Source organism: Ambystoma mexicanum, chromosome 1q, assembly GCF_040938575.1.
Source record: "Ambystoma mexicanum isolate Mex_15411 chromosome 1q, UKY_AmexF1_1, whole genome shotgun sequence".
NCBI classification, from domain to species: Eukaryota; Metazoa; Chordata; class Amphibia; order Caudata; family Ambystomatidae; genus Ambystoma; species Ambystoma mexicanum.
In genome coordinates, this window is record NC_090922.1 from 1254105865 (window position 1) to 1254119972 (window position 14108).

Consider the following 14108-nt stretch of genomic DNA (forward strand, 5'->3'; position numbering starts at 1 on the left):
TGGAGCAGCACTGGGTTAGAGAGTCAGCCTTCAGGTGTTCCCTGCATGGGCTAGGCTGGGCTGGGGGCCTCAGTTGCTGTTACTGGGCCTGCTTCTTTCCTGAACTTGTAGGCCACCAGCCGGAGAAGGTAAGGGCCTCAACCAACATCGCCCTTTGCCTTCCAAGGAGTCGAGGAGACCGGAGCAGGAAAATTGTGTGTGTGTTTATTTCTTATTTTTTAGAGGTGCTTTTTTCCCCCTTTTTATAAGGAACCGACGCTTGGGTGAGTGCTAGTGTGGTTTGATCTGAATTTACGGGCGGCTTCTTTGCAAACGTTTGCCAAACCAACTTGGAGCACCACTGGGTTAGAGAATCAGCCTTCAGCTGATGCCTGCCTGGGCTGTGCTGGGTTGGGGGCCTCAGTTGCTGTTACTGGGCCTGCTTCTTTCCTGCACTTGTAGGCCACCAGCCGGAGAAGGTAAGGGCCGCAACCAACATCGCCCTCTGCCTTCCAAGGAGTCGAGGAGACCGGAGCAGGAAAATTGTGTGTGTGTTTATTTCTTATTTTTTAGAGGTGCTTTTTTTCCTTTTTATAAGGACCCGACGCTTGGGTGAGTGCTAGTGTGGCTTGAGCTGAATTTACAGGCAGCTTCTTTGCAAACTTTTGCCAAACCAACTTGGAGCAGCACTGGGTTAGAGAGTCAGCCTTCAGGTGTTCCCTGCATGGGCTGGGCTGGGCTGGGGGCCTCGGTTGCTGTTACTGGGCCTGCTTCTTTCCTGCACTCGTAGACCACCAGCAGAGAAGGTAAGGAAGGGCCTTAACCCACGTCGACCTCTGCCTTCCAAAGAGTCGAGGAGACCCCAGCAGGAAAATTGTGTGTGTGTGTGTGTGTTTATTTCTTTCTTTTAGAGATTTATTTTTATTTTTGTAAGGAACTGACGCTTGGTAGAGTGAGTGCTAGTGTGGCTTGAGCTGAATTTACAGGCAGTTTCTTTGCAAACATGAATAGGCAAGCGGGTATTTCAAAAGTGGGTGCATGAAGCTGCTCGTTGCTTTTCCAAGCCGGCAGCTGTGGCTCCTGAGCTTGAGGCAAAAAAAGAGCAGCAGCACACTGCAGAGGACAGCGTTCAGCATTGCAAGAGGGGTGTGGACTTCAGAGCCGACACAGCACAAGAGGCTCGGAATCGGCTGACTCTTAGAGCAGAAACACACTGCCGAGGACAGCGTTCAGCATTGCAAGAGGGGTGTGGACGTCAGAGCCGACACAGCACAAGAGGCTCGGAATCGGCTGACTCTTAGTGCAGAAACACACTGCCGAGGACAGCGTTCAGCATTGCAAGAGGGGTGGGGACGTCAGAGCCGACACAGCACAAGAGGCTCGGAATCGGCACACTCTTAGAGCAGAAACACACTGCCGAGGACAGCGTTCAGCATTGCAAGAGGGGGGTGGATGCCGAGCTGACACAGCACAAGAGGCTCGGAATCGGCGCACTCCTCGCCTACGGCCATACCACCCTGAATGCGCCCGATCTCGTCCGATCTCGGAAGCTAAGCAGGGTCGGGCCTGGTTAGTACTTGGATGGGAGACCGCCTGGGAATACCAGGTGCTGTAGGCATTTTGCTACTCTGTCCCCGATAGGTGGCGTTCGTCTTCTCCGCCTTGAGCTATCATTTTCCTCCATTCTCCTTTTAATTTTAACAAACACAGCGCGTGAAAAAGGCAAAGGGGCAGCCAGCAGCCCTTGCTCCAATACAGACCCCCGTCAGTAGCGAACACGTTTTCGCCAAACTAACTTGGAGCAGCACACTCCAGCAGCGGGAGGCTGAATCGACGGCAGCTTGTCGGCTCGGATGGAGCAAAAAAGAGCAGCTCGTGTCCCTGCCAAAGCTCCTTCAGCGTCTTTCTGTTTTCTCTCGAGTGGGCCCTTTCCCTGCCATTGAAACGTGGACACGCAAGGCCCCCTACAGCTAGTGGAGGGAAGTGGATGGGTCTCATCTGCATATGTGGGGTCTAGAGGTAGAGTGCACCTTGGGAGACAGGGGGACACTTGGAGCGGGAACTGCTCACGGGGGGAGAGGGGCCTTCAAGAGGCAGGAAGGGAGGCCACATCATGCCTCTCGTCTCCATAGCCAGGCCTCTGGATGGGGAAGAAGTGGCGGTCACCCTAAGCTTCCTAGAAGTCCCAGCTGGGCCCCATGCTACCTAATAATCTCGCCTGATCGAGCCTGATCGAGCGCTGGTCGAGCCTTCAGCCTAGGGGCCCAGGAGCCCAGGAGCCCAGGGTCTGGCCTCGGTCCTTCCCATGTGCAGGGAGTCGGCCTTCAGCTGATGCCTGACCTGGGCAGGGCTGGGCTGGGCTGGGCTGGGCTGGGCTGGGGGCCTCAGCTGCTGTTCCTGGGCTTGCTTCTTTCCTGGACGTGTAGGCCACCCGCCGGAGAAGGTGAGGCCCTCAGCTGACATTGCCCTCCGCCTTCCCGACGCTTGGGTGAGTGCTAGTGTGGTTTGATCTGAATTTACGGGCGGCTTCTTTGCAAACGTTTGCCAAACCAACTTGGAGCACCAATGGGGTAGAGAATCAGCCTTCAGCTGATGCCTGCCTGCGCTGTGCTGGGTTGGGGGCCTCAGTTGCTGTTACTGGGCCTGCTTCTTTCCTGCACTTGTAGGCCACCAGCCGGAGAAGGTAAGGGCCGCAACCAACATCGCCCTCTGCCTTCCAAGGAGTCGAGGAGACCGGAGCAGGAAAATTGTGTGTGTGTTTATTTCTTATTTTTTAGAGGTGCTTTTTTTCCTTTTTATAAGGACCCGACGCTTGGGTGAGTGCTAGTGTGGCTTGAGCTGAATTTACAGGCAGCTTCTTTGCAAACTTTTGCCAAACCAACTTGGAGCAGCACTGGGTTAGAGAGTCAGCCTTCAGGTGTTCCCTGCATGGGCTGGGCTGGGCTGGGGGCCTCGGTTGCTGTTACTGGGCCTGCTTCTTTCCTGCACTCGTAGACCACCAGCAGAGAAGGTAAGGAAGGGCCTTAACCCACGTCGACCTCTGCCTTCCAAAGAGTCGAGGAGACCCCAGCAGGAAAATTGTGTGTGTGTGTGTGTGTTTATTTCTTTCTTTTAGAGATTTATTTTTATTTTTGTAAGGAACTGACGCTTGGTAGAGTGAGTGCTAGTGTGGCTTGAGCTGAATTTACAGGCAGTTTCTTTGCAAACATGAATAGGCAAGCGGGTATTTCAAAAGTGGGTGCATGAAGCTGCTCGTTGCTTTTCCAAGCCGGCAGCTGTGGCTCCTGAGCTTGAGGCAAAAAAAGAGCAGCAGCACACTGCAGAGGACAGCGTTCAGCATTGCAAGAGGGGTGTGGACTTCAGAGCCGACACAGCACAAGAGGCTCGGAATCGGCTGACTCTTAGAGCAGAAACACACTGCCGAGGACAGCGTTCAGCATTGCAAGAGGGGTGTGGACGTCAGAGCCGACACAGCACAAGAGGCTCGGAATCGGCTGACTCTTAGTGCAGAAACACACTGCCGAGGACAGCGTTCAGCATTGCAAGAGGGGTGGGGACGTCACAGCCGACACAGCACAAGAGGCTCGGAATCGGCTGACTCTTAGTGCAGAAACACACTGCCGAGGACAGCGTTCAGCATTGCAAGAGGGGTGGGGACGTCAGAGCCGACACAGCACAAGAGGCTCGGAATCGGCACACTCTTAGAGCAGAAACACACTGCCGAGGACAGCGTTCAGCATTGCAAGAGGGGGGTGGATGCCGAGCTGACACAGCACAAGAGGCTCGGAATCGGCGCACTCCTCGCCTACGGCCATACCACCCTGAATGCGCCCGATCTCGTCCGATCTCGGAAGCTAAGCAGGGTCGGGCCTGGTTAGTACTTGGATGGGAGACCGCCTGGGAATACCAGGTGCTGTAGGCATTTTGCTACTCTGTCCCCGATAGGTGGCGTTCGTCTTCTCCGCCTTGAGCTATCATTTTCCTCCATTCTCCTTTTAATTTTAACAAACACAGCGCGTGAAAAAGGCAAAGGGGCAGCCAGCAGCCCTTGCTCCAATACAGACCCCCGTCAGTAGCGAACACGTTTTCGCCAAACTAACTTGGAGCAGCACACTCCAGCAGCGGGAGGCTGAATCGACGGCAGCTTGTCGGCTCGGATGGAGCAAAAAAGAGCAGCTCGTGTCCCTGCCAAAGCTCCTTCAGCGTCTTTCTGTTTTCTCTCGAGTGGGCCCTTTCCCTGCCATTGAAACGTGGACACGCAAGGCCCCCTACAGCTAGTGGAGGGAAGTGGATGGGTCTCATCTGCATATGTGGGGTCTAGAGGTAGAGTGCACCTTGGGAGACAGGGGGACACTTGGAGCGGGAACTGCTCACGGGGGGAGAGGGGCCTTCAAGAGGCAGGAAGGGAGGCCACATCATGCCTCTCGTCTCCATAGCCAGGCCTCTGGATGGGGAAGAAGTGGCGGTCACCCTAAGCTTCCTAGAAGTCCCAGCTGGGCCCCATGCTACCTAATAATCTCGCCTGATCGAGCCTGATCGAGCGCTGGTCGAGCCTTCAGCCTAGGGGCCCAGGAGCCCAGGAGCCCAGGGTCTGGCCTCGGTCCTTCCCATGTGCAGGGAGTCGGCCTTCAGCTGATGCCTGACCTGGGCAGGGCTGGGCTGGGCTGGGCTGGGCTGGGGGCCTCAGCTGCTGTTCCTGGGCTTGCTTCTTTCCTGGACGTGTAGGCCACCCGCCGGAGAAGGTGAGGCCCTCAGCTGACATTGCCCTCCGCCTTCCCGACGCTTGGGTGAGTGCTAGTGTGGTTTGATCTGAATTTACGGGCGGCTTCTTTGCAAACGTTTGCCAAACCAACTTGGAGCACCAATGGGGTAGAGAATCAGCCTTCAGCTGATGCCTGCCTGCGCTGTGCTGGGTTGGGGGCCTCAGTTGCTGTTACTGGGCCTGCTTCTTTCCTGCACTTGTAGGCCACCAGCCGGAGAAGGTAAGGGCCGCAACCAACATCGCCCTCTGCCTTCCAAGGAGTCGAGGAGACCGGAGCAGGAAAATTGTGTGTGTGTTTATTTCTTATTTTTTAGAGGTGCTTTTTTTCCTTTTTATAAGGACCCGACGCTTGGGTGAGTGCTAGTGTGGCTTGAGCTGAATTTACAGGCAGCTTCTTTGCAAACTTTTGCCAAACCAACTTGGAGCAGCACTGGGTTAGAGAGTCAGCCTTCAGGTGTTCCCTGCATGGGCTGGGCTGGGCTGGGGGCCTCGGTTGCTGTTACTGGGCCTGCTTCTTTCCTGCACTCGTAGACCACCAGCAGAGAAGGTAAGGAAGGGCCTTAACCCACGTCGACCTCTGCCTTCCAAAGAGTCGAGGAGACCCCAGCAGGAAAATTGTGTGTGTGTGTGTGTGTTTATTTCTTTCTTTTAGAGATTTATTTTTATTTTTGTAAGGAACTGACGCTTGGTAGAGTGAGTGCTAGTGTGGCTTGAGCTGAATTTACAGGCAGTTTCTTTGCAAACATGAATAGGCAAGCGGGTATTTCAAAAGTGGGTGCATGAAGCTGCTCGTTGCTTTTCCAAGCCGGCAGCTGTGGCTCCTGAGCTTGAGGCAAAAAAAGAGCAGCAGCACACTGCAGAGGACAGCGTTCAGCATTGCAAGAGGGGTGTGGACTTCAGAGCCGACACAGCACAAGAGGCTCGGAATCGGCTGACTCTTAGAGCAGAAACACACTGCCGAGGACAGCGTTCAGCATTGCAAGAGGGGTGTGGACGTCAGAGCCGACACAGCACAAGAGGCTCGGAATCGGCTGACTCTTAGTGCAGAAACACACTGCCGAGGACAGCGTTCAGCATTGCAAGAGGGGTGGGGACGTCACAGCCGACACAGCACAAGAGGCTCGGAATCGGCTGACTCTTAGTGCAGAAACACACTGCCGAGGACAGCGTTCAGCATTGCAAGAGGGGTGGGGACGTCAGAGCCGACACAGCACAAGAGGCTCGGAATCGGCACACTCTTAGAGCAGAAACACACTGCCGAGGACAGCGTTCAGCATTGCAAGAGGGGGGTGGATGCCGAGCTGACACAGCACAAGAGGCTCGGAATCGGCGCACTCCTCGCCTACGGCCATACCACCCTGAATGCGCCCGATCTCGTCCGATCTCGGAAGCTAAGCAGGGTCGGGCCTGGTTAGTACTTGGATGGGAGACCGCCTGGGAATACCAGGTGCTGTAGGCATTTTGCTACTCTGTCCCCGATAGGTGGCGTTCGTCTTCTCCGCCTTGAGCTATCATTTTCCTCCATTCTCCTTTTAATTTTAACAAACACAGCGCGTGAAAAAGGCAAAGGGGCAGCCAGCAGCCCTTGCTCCAATACAGACCCCCGTCAGTAGCGAACACGTTTTCGCCAAACTAACTTGGAGCAGCACACTCCAGCAGCGGGAGGCTGAATCGACGGCAGCTTGTCGGCTCGGATGGAGCAAAAAAGAGCAGCTCGTGTCCCTGCCAAAGCTCCTTCAGCGTCTTTCTGTTTTCTCTCGAGTGGGCCCTTTCCCTGCCATTGAAACGTGGACACGCAAGGCCCCCTACAGCTAGTGGAGGGAAGTGGATGGGTCTCATCTGCATATGTGGGGTCTAGAGGTAGAGTGCACCTTGGGAGACAGGGGGACACTTGGAGCGGGAACTGCTCACGGGGGGAGAGGGGCCTTCAAGAGGCAGGAAGGGAGGCCACATCATGCCTCTCGTCTCCATAGCCAGGCCTCTGGATGGGGAAGAAGTGGCGGTCACCCTAAGCTTCCTAGAAGTCCCAGCTGGGCCCCATGCTACCTAATAATCTCGCCTGATCGAGCCTGATCGAGCGCTGGTCGAGCCTTCAGCCTAGGGGCCCAGGAGCCCAGGAGCCCAGGGTCTGGCCTCGGTCCTTCCCATGTGCAGGGAGTCGGCCTTCAGCTGATGCCTGACCTGGGCAGGGCTGGGCTGGGCTGGGCTGGGCTGGGCTGGGGGCCTCAGCTGCTGTTCCTGGGCTTGCTTCTTTCCTGGACGTGTAGGCCACCCGCCGGAGAAGGTGAGGCCCTCAGCTGACATTGCCCTCCGCCTTCCCGACGCTTGGGTGAGTGCTAGTGTGGTTTGATCTGAATTTACGGGCGGCTTCTTTGCAAACGTTTGCCAAACCAACTTGGAGCACCAATGGGGTAGAGAATCAGCCTTCAGCTGATGCCTGCCTGCGCTGTGCTGGGTTGGGGGCCTCAGTTGCTGTTACTGGGCCTGCTTCTTTCCTGCACTTGTAGGCCACCAGCCGGAGAAGGTAAGGGCCGCAACCAACATCGCCCTCTGCCTTCCAAGGAGTCGAGGAGACCGGAGCAGGAAAATTGTGTGTGTGTTTATTTCTTATTTTTTAGAGGTGCTTTTTTTCCTTTTTATAAGGACCCGACGCTTGGGTGAGTGCTAGTGTGGCTTGAGCTGAATTTACAGGCAGCTTCTTTGCAAACTTTTGCCAAACCAACTTGGAGCAGCACTGGGTTAGAGAGTCAGCCTTCAGGTGTTCCCTGCATGGGCTGGGCTGGGCTGGGGGCCTCGGTTGCTGTTACTGGGCCTGCTTCTTTCCTGCACTCGTAGACCACCAGCAGAGAAGGTAAGGAAGGGCCTTAACCCACGTCGACCTCTGCCTTCCAAAGAGTCGAGGAGACCCCAGCAGGAAAATTGTGTGTGTGTGTGTGTGTTTATTTCTTTCTTTTAGAGATTTATTTTTATTTTTGTAAGGAACTGACGCTTGGTAGAGTGAGTGCTAGTGTGGCTTGAGCTGAATTTACAGGCAGTTTCTTTGCAAACATGAATAGGCAAGCGGGTATTTCAAAAGTGGGTGCATGAAGCTGCTCGTTGCTTTTCCAAGCCGGCAGCTGTGGCTCCTGAGCTTGAGGCAAAAAAAGAGCAGCAGCACACTGCAGAGGACAGCGTTCAGCATTGCAAGAGGGGTGTGGACTTCAGAGCCGACACAGCACAAGAGGCTCGGAATCGGCTGACTCTTAGAGCAGAAACACACTGCCGAGGACAGCGTTCAGCATTGCAAGAGGGGTGTGGACGTCAGAGCCGACACAGCACAAGAGGCTCGGAATCGGCTGACTCTTAGTGCAGAAACACACTGCCGAGGACAGCGTTCAGCATTGCAAGAGGGGTGGGGACGTCACAGCCGACACAGCACAAGAGGCTCGGAATCGGCTGACTCTTAGTGCAGAAACACACTGCCGAGGACAGCGTTCAGCATTGCAAGAGGGGTGGGGACGTCAGAGCCGACACAGCACAAGAGGCTCGGAATCGGCACACTCTTAGAGCAGAAACACACTGCCGAGGACAGCGTTCAGCATTGCAAGAGGGGGGTGGATGCCGAGCTGACACAGCACAAGAGGCTCGGAATCGGCGCACTCCTCGCCTACGGCCATACCACCCTGAATGCGCCCGATCTCGTCCGATCTCGGAAGCTAAGCAGGGTCGGGCCTGGTTAGTACTTGGATGGGAGACCGCCTGGGAATACCAGGTGCTGTAGGCATTTTGCTACTCTGTCCCCGATAGGTGGCGTTCGTCTTCTCCGCCTTGAGCTATCATTTTCCTCCATTCTCCTTTTAATTTTAACAAACACAGCGCGTGAAAAAGGCAAAGGGGCAGCCAGCAGCCCTTGCTCCAATACAGACCCCCGTCAGTAGCGAACACGTTTTCGCCAAACTAACTTGGAGCAGCACACTCCAGCAGCGGGAGGCTGAATCGACGGCAGCTTGTCGGCTCGGATGGAGCAAAAAAGAGCAGCTCGTGTCCCTGCCAAAGCTCCTTCAGCGTCTTTCTGTTTTCTCTCGAGTGGGCCCTTTCCCTGCCATTGAAACGTGGACACGCAAGGCCCCCTACAGCTAGTGGAGGGAAGTGGATGGGTCTCATCTGCATATGTGGGGTCTAGAGGTAGAGTGCACCTTGGGAGACAGGGGGACACTTGGAGCGGGAACTGCTCACGGGGGGAGAGGGGCCTTCAAGAGGCAGGAAGGGAGGCCACATCATGCCTCTCGTCTCCATAGCCAGGCCTCTGGATGGGGAAGAAGTGGCGGTCACCCTAAGCTTCCTAGAAGTCCCAGCTGGGCCCCATGCTACCTAATAATCTCGCCTGATCGAGCCTGATCGAGCGCTGGTCGAGCCTTCAGCCTAGGGGCCCAGGAGCCCAGGAGCCCAGGGTCTGGCCTCGGTCCTTCCCATGTGCAGGGAGTCGGCCTTCAGCTGATGCCTGACCTGGGCAGGGCTGGGCTGGGCTGGGCTGGGCTGGGCTGGGGGCCTCAGCTGCTGTTCCTGGGCTTGCTTCTTTCCTGGACGTGTAGGCCACCCGCCGGAGAAGGTGAGGCCCTCAGCTGACATTGCCCTCCGCCTTCCCGACGCTTGGGTGAGTGCTAGTGTGGTTTGATCTGAATTTACGGGCGGCTTCTTTGCAAACGTTTGCCAAACCAACTTGGAGCACCAATGGGGTAGAGAATCAGCCTTCAGCTGATGCCTGCCTGCGCTGTGCTGGGTTGGGGGCCTCAGTTGCTGTTACTGGGCCTGCTTCTTTCCTGCACTTGTAGGCCACCAGCCGGAGAAGGTAAGGGCCGCAACCAACATCGCCCTCTGCCTTCCAAGGAGTCGAGGAGACCGGAGCAGGAAAATTGTGTGTGTGTTTATTTCTTATTTTTTAGAGGTGCTTTTTTTCCTTTTTATAAGGACCCGACGCTTGGGTGAGTGCTAGTGTGGCTTGAGCTGAATTTACAGGCAGCTTCTTTGCAAACTTTTGCCAAACCAACTTGGAGCAGCACTGGGTTAGAGAGTCAGCCTTCAGGTGTTCCCTGCATGGGCTGGGCTGGGCTGGGGGCCTCGGTTGCTGTTACTGGGCCTGCTTCTTTCCTGCACTCGTAGACCACCAGCAGAGAAGGTAAGGAAGGGCCTTAACCCACGTCGACCTCTGCCTTCCAAAGAGTCGAGGAGACCCCAGCAGGAAAATTGTGTGTGTGTGTGTGTGTTTATTTCTTTCTTTTAGAGATTTATTTTTATTTTTGTAAGGAACTGACGCTTGGTAGAGTGAGTGCTAGTGTGGCTTGAGCTGAATTTACAGGCAGTTTCTTTGCAAACATGAATAGGCAAGCGGGTATTTCAAAAGTGGGTGCATGAAGCTGCTCGTTGCTTTTCCAAGCCGGCAGCTGTGGCTCCTGAGCTTGAGGCAAAAAAAGAGCAGCAGCACACTGCAGAGGACAGCGTTCAGCATTGCAAGAGGGGTGTGGACTTCAGAGCCGACACAGCACAAGAGGCTCGGAATCGGCTGACTCTTAGAGCAGAAACACACTGCCGAGGACAGCGTTCAGCATTGCAAGAGGGGTGTGGACGTCAGAGCCGACACAGCACAAGAGGCTCGGAATCGGCTGACTCTTAGTGCAGAAACACACTGCCGAGGACAGCGTTCAGCATTGCAAGAGGGGTGGGGACGTCACAGCCGACACAGCACAAGAGGCTCGGAATCGGCTGACTCTTAGTGCAGAAACACACTGCCGAGGACAGCGTTCAGCATTGCAAGAGGGGTGGGGACGTCAGAGCCGACACAGCACAAGAGGCTCGGAATCGGCACACTCTTAGAGCAGAAACACACTGCCGAGGACAGCGTTCAGCATTGCAAGAGGGGGGTGGATGCCGAGCTGACACAGCACAAGAGGCTCGGAATCGGCGCACTCCTCGCCTACGGCCATACCACCCTGAATGCGCCCGATCTCGTCCGATCTCGGAAGCTAAGCAGGGTCGGGCCTGGTTAGTACTTGGATGGGAGACCGCCTGGGAATACCAGGTGCTGTAGGCATTTTGCTACTCTGTCCCCGATAGGTGGCGTTCGTCTTCTCCGCCTTGAGCTATCATTTTCCTCCATTCTCCTTTTAATTTTAACAAACACAGCGCGTGAAAAAGGCAAAGGGGCAGCCAGCAGCCCTTGCTCCAATACAGACCCCCGTCAGTAGCGAACACGTTTTCGCCAAACTAACTTGGAGCAGCACACTCCAGCAGCGGGAGGCTGAATCGACGGCAGCTTGTCGGCTCGGATGGAGCAAAAAAGAGCAGCTCGTGTCCCTGCCAAAGCTCCTTCAGCGTCTTTCTGTTTTCTCTCGAGTGGGCCCTTTCCCTGCCATTGAAACGTGGACACGCAAGGCCCCCTACAGCTAGTGGAGGGAAGTGGATGGGTCTCATCTGCATATGTGGGGTCTAGAGGTAGAGTGCACCTTGGGAGACAGGGGGACACTTGGAGCGGGAACTGCTCACGGGGGGAGAGGGGCCTTCAAGAGGCAGGAAGGGAGGCCACATCATGCCTCTCGTCTCCATAGCCAGGCCTCTGGATGGGGAAGAAGTGGCGGTCACCCTAAGCTTCCTAGAAGTCCCAGCTGGGCCCCATGCTACCTAATAATCTCGCCTGATCGAGCCTGATCGAGCGCTGGTCGAGCCGAGGCGAGCCTTCAGCCTAGGGGCCCAGGAGCCCAGGAGCCCAGGGTCTGGCCTCGGTCCTTCCCATGTGCAGGGAGTCGGCCTTCAGCTGATGCCTGACCTGGGCAGGGCTGGGCTGGGCTGGGCTGGGCTGGGCTGGGGGCCTCAGCTGCTGTTCCTGGGCTTGCTTCTTTCCTGGACGTGTAGGCCACCCGCCGGAGAAGGTGAGGCCCTCAGCTGACATTGCCCTCCGCCTTCCCGACGCTTGGGTGAGTGCTAGTGTGGTTTGATCTGAATTTACGGGCGGCTTCTTTGCAAACGTTTGCCAAACCAACTTGGAGCACCAATGGGGTAGAGAATCAGCCTTCAGCTGATGCCTGCCTGCGCTGTGCTGGGTTGGGGGCCTCAGTTGCTGTTACTGGGCCTGCTTCTTTCCTGCACTTGTAGGCCACCAGCCGGAGAAGGTAAGGGCTGCAACCAACATCGCCCTCTGCCTTCCAAGGGGTCGAGGAGACTGGAGCAGGAAAATTGGGTGTGTGTTTATTTCTTATTTTTTAGAGGTGCTTTTTTTTCCTTTTTATAAGGAACCGACGCTTGGGTGAGTGCTAGTGTGGCTTGAGCTGAATTTACAGGCAGCTTCTTTGCAAACATTTGCCAAACCAACTTGGAGCAGCACTGGGTTAGAGAGTCAGCCTTCAGGTGTTCCCTGCATGGGCTAGGCTGGGCTGGGGGCCTCAGTTGCTGTTACTGGGCCTGCTTCTTTCCTGAACTTGTAGGCCACCAGCCGGAGAAGGTAAGGGCCTCAACCAACATCGCCCTTTGCCTTCCAAGGAGTCGAGGAGACCGGAGCAGGAAAATTGTGTGTGTGTTTATTTCTTATTTTTTAGAGGTGCTTTTTTCCCCCTTTTTATAAGGAACCGACGCTTGGGTGAGTGCTAGTGTGGTTTGATCTGAATTTACGGGCGGCTTCTTTGCAAACGTTTGCCAAACCAACTTGGAGCACCACTGGGTTAGAGAATCAGCCTTCAGCTGATGCCTGCCTGGGCTGTGCTGGGTTGGGGGCCTCAGTTGCTGTTACTGGGCCTGCTTCTTTCCTGCACTTGTAGGCCACCAGCCGGAGAAGGTAAGGGCCGCAACCAACATCGCCCTCTGCCTTCCAAGGAGTCGAGGAGACCGGAGCAGGAAAATTGTGTGTGTGTTTATTTCTTATTTTTTAGAGGTGCTTTTTTTCCTTTTTATAAGGACCCGACGCTTGGGTGAGTGCTAGTGTGGCTTGAGCTGAATTTACAGGCAGCTTCTTTGCAAACTTTTGCCAAACCAACTTGGAGCAGCACTGGGTTAGAGAGTCAGCCTTCAGGTGTTCCCTGCATGGGCTGGGCTGGGCTGGGGGCCTCGGTTGCTGTTACTGGGCCTGCTTCTTTCCTGCACTCGTAGACCACCAGCAGAGAAGGTAAGGAAGGGCCTTAACCCACGTCGACCTCTGCCTTCCAAAGAGTCGAGGAGACCCCAGCAGGAAAATTGTGTGTGTGTGTGTGTGTTTATTTCTTTCTTTTAGAGATTTATTTTTATTTTTGTAAGGAACTGACGCTTGGTAGAGTGAGTGCTAGTGTGGCTTGAGCTGAATTTACAGGCAGTTTCTTTGCAAACATGAATAGGCAAGCGGGTATTTCAAAAGTGGGTGCATGAAGCTGCTCGTTGCTTTTCCAAGCCGGCAGCTGTGGCTCCTGAGCTTGAGGCAAAAAAAGAGCAGCAGCACACTGCAGAGGACAGCGTTCAGCATTGCAAGAGGGGTGTGGACTTCAGAGCCGACACAGCACAAGAGGCTCGGAATCGGCTGACTCTTAGAGCAGAAACACACTGCCGAGGACAGCGTTCAGCATTGCAAGAGGGGTGTGGACGTCAGAGCCGACACAGCACAAGAGGCTCGGAATCGGCTGACTCTTAGTGCAGAAACACACTGCCGAGGACAGCGTTCAGCATTGCAAGAGGGGTGGGGACGTCACAGCCGACACAGCACAAGAGGCTCGGAATCGGCTGACTCTTAGTGCAGAAACACACTGCCGAGGACAGCGTTCAGCATTGCAAGAGGGGTGGGGACGTCAGAGCCGACACAGCACAAGAGGCTCGGAATCGGCACACTCTTAGAGCAGAAACACACTGCCGAGGACAGCGTTCAGCATTGCAAGAGGGGGGTGGATGCCGAGCTGACACAGCACAAGAGGCTCGGAATCGGCGCACTCCTCGCCTACGGCCATACCACCCTGAATGCGCCCGATCTCGTCCGATCTCGGAAGCTAAGCAGGGTCGGGCCTGGTTAGTACTTGGATGGGAGACCGCCTGGGAATACCAGGTGCTGTAGGCATTTTGCTACTCTGTCCCCGATAGGTGGCGTTCGTCTTCTCCGCCTTGAGCTATCATTTTCCTCCATTCTCCTTTTAATTTTAACAAACACAGCGCGTGAAAAAGGCAAAGGGGCAGCCAGCAGCCCTTGCTCCAATACAGACCCCCGTCAGTAGCGAACACGTTTTCGCCAAACTAACTTGGAGCAGCACACTCCAGCAGCGGGAGGCTGAATCGACGGCAGCTTGTCGGCTCGGATGGAGCAAAAAAGAGCAGCTCGTGTCCCTGCCAAAGCTCCTTCAGCGTCTTTCTGTTTTCTCTCGAGTGGGCCCTTTCCCTGCCATTGAAA

The 14108-nt window shown here is 55.3% G+C and overlaps 6 non-coding genes across 6 annotated transcripts; all 6 read left to right on the top strand.

Moving 5' to 3' along the window:
• The first annotated feature begins 1478 nt into the window (after positions 1–1478).
• Positions 1479–1597, top strand: LOC138565545 (5S ribosomal RNA). The gene has a single exon (XR_011301388.1). It is a non-coding gene; the product is annotated as a 5S ribosomal RNA (ribosomal RNA).
• Positions 1598–3782: 2185 nt separating this feature from the next.
• Positions 3783–3901, top strand: LOC138565556 (5S ribosomal RNA). The gene has a single exon (XR_011301398.1). It is a non-coding gene; the product is annotated as a 5S ribosomal RNA (ribosomal RNA).
• Positions 3902–6081: 2180 nt separating this feature from the next.
• On the top strand, positions 6082–6200 carry LOC138565567 (5S ribosomal RNA). Its single transcript, XR_011301408.1, has one exon. It is a non-coding gene; the product is annotated as a 5S ribosomal RNA (ribosomal RNA).
• A 2185-nt stretch (positions 6201–8385) lies between these two features.
• LOC138565578 (5S ribosomal RNA) lies at positions 8386–8504 on the top strand. The gene has a single exon (XR_011301414.1). It is a non-coding gene; the product is annotated as a 5S ribosomal RNA (ribosomal RNA).
• A 2185-nt stretch (positions 8505–10689) lies between these two features.
• Positions 10690–10808, top strand: LOC138565590 (5S ribosomal RNA). Its single transcript, XR_011301425.1, has one exon. It is a non-coding gene; the product is annotated as a 5S ribosomal RNA (ribosomal RNA).
• A 2854-nt stretch (positions 10809–13662) lies between these two features.
• On the top strand, positions 13663–13781 carry LOC138565602 (5S ribosomal RNA). Its single transcript, XR_011301436.1, has one exon. It is a non-coding gene; the product is annotated as a 5S ribosomal RNA (ribosomal RNA).
• Positions 13782–14108: the final 327 nt, after the last annotated feature.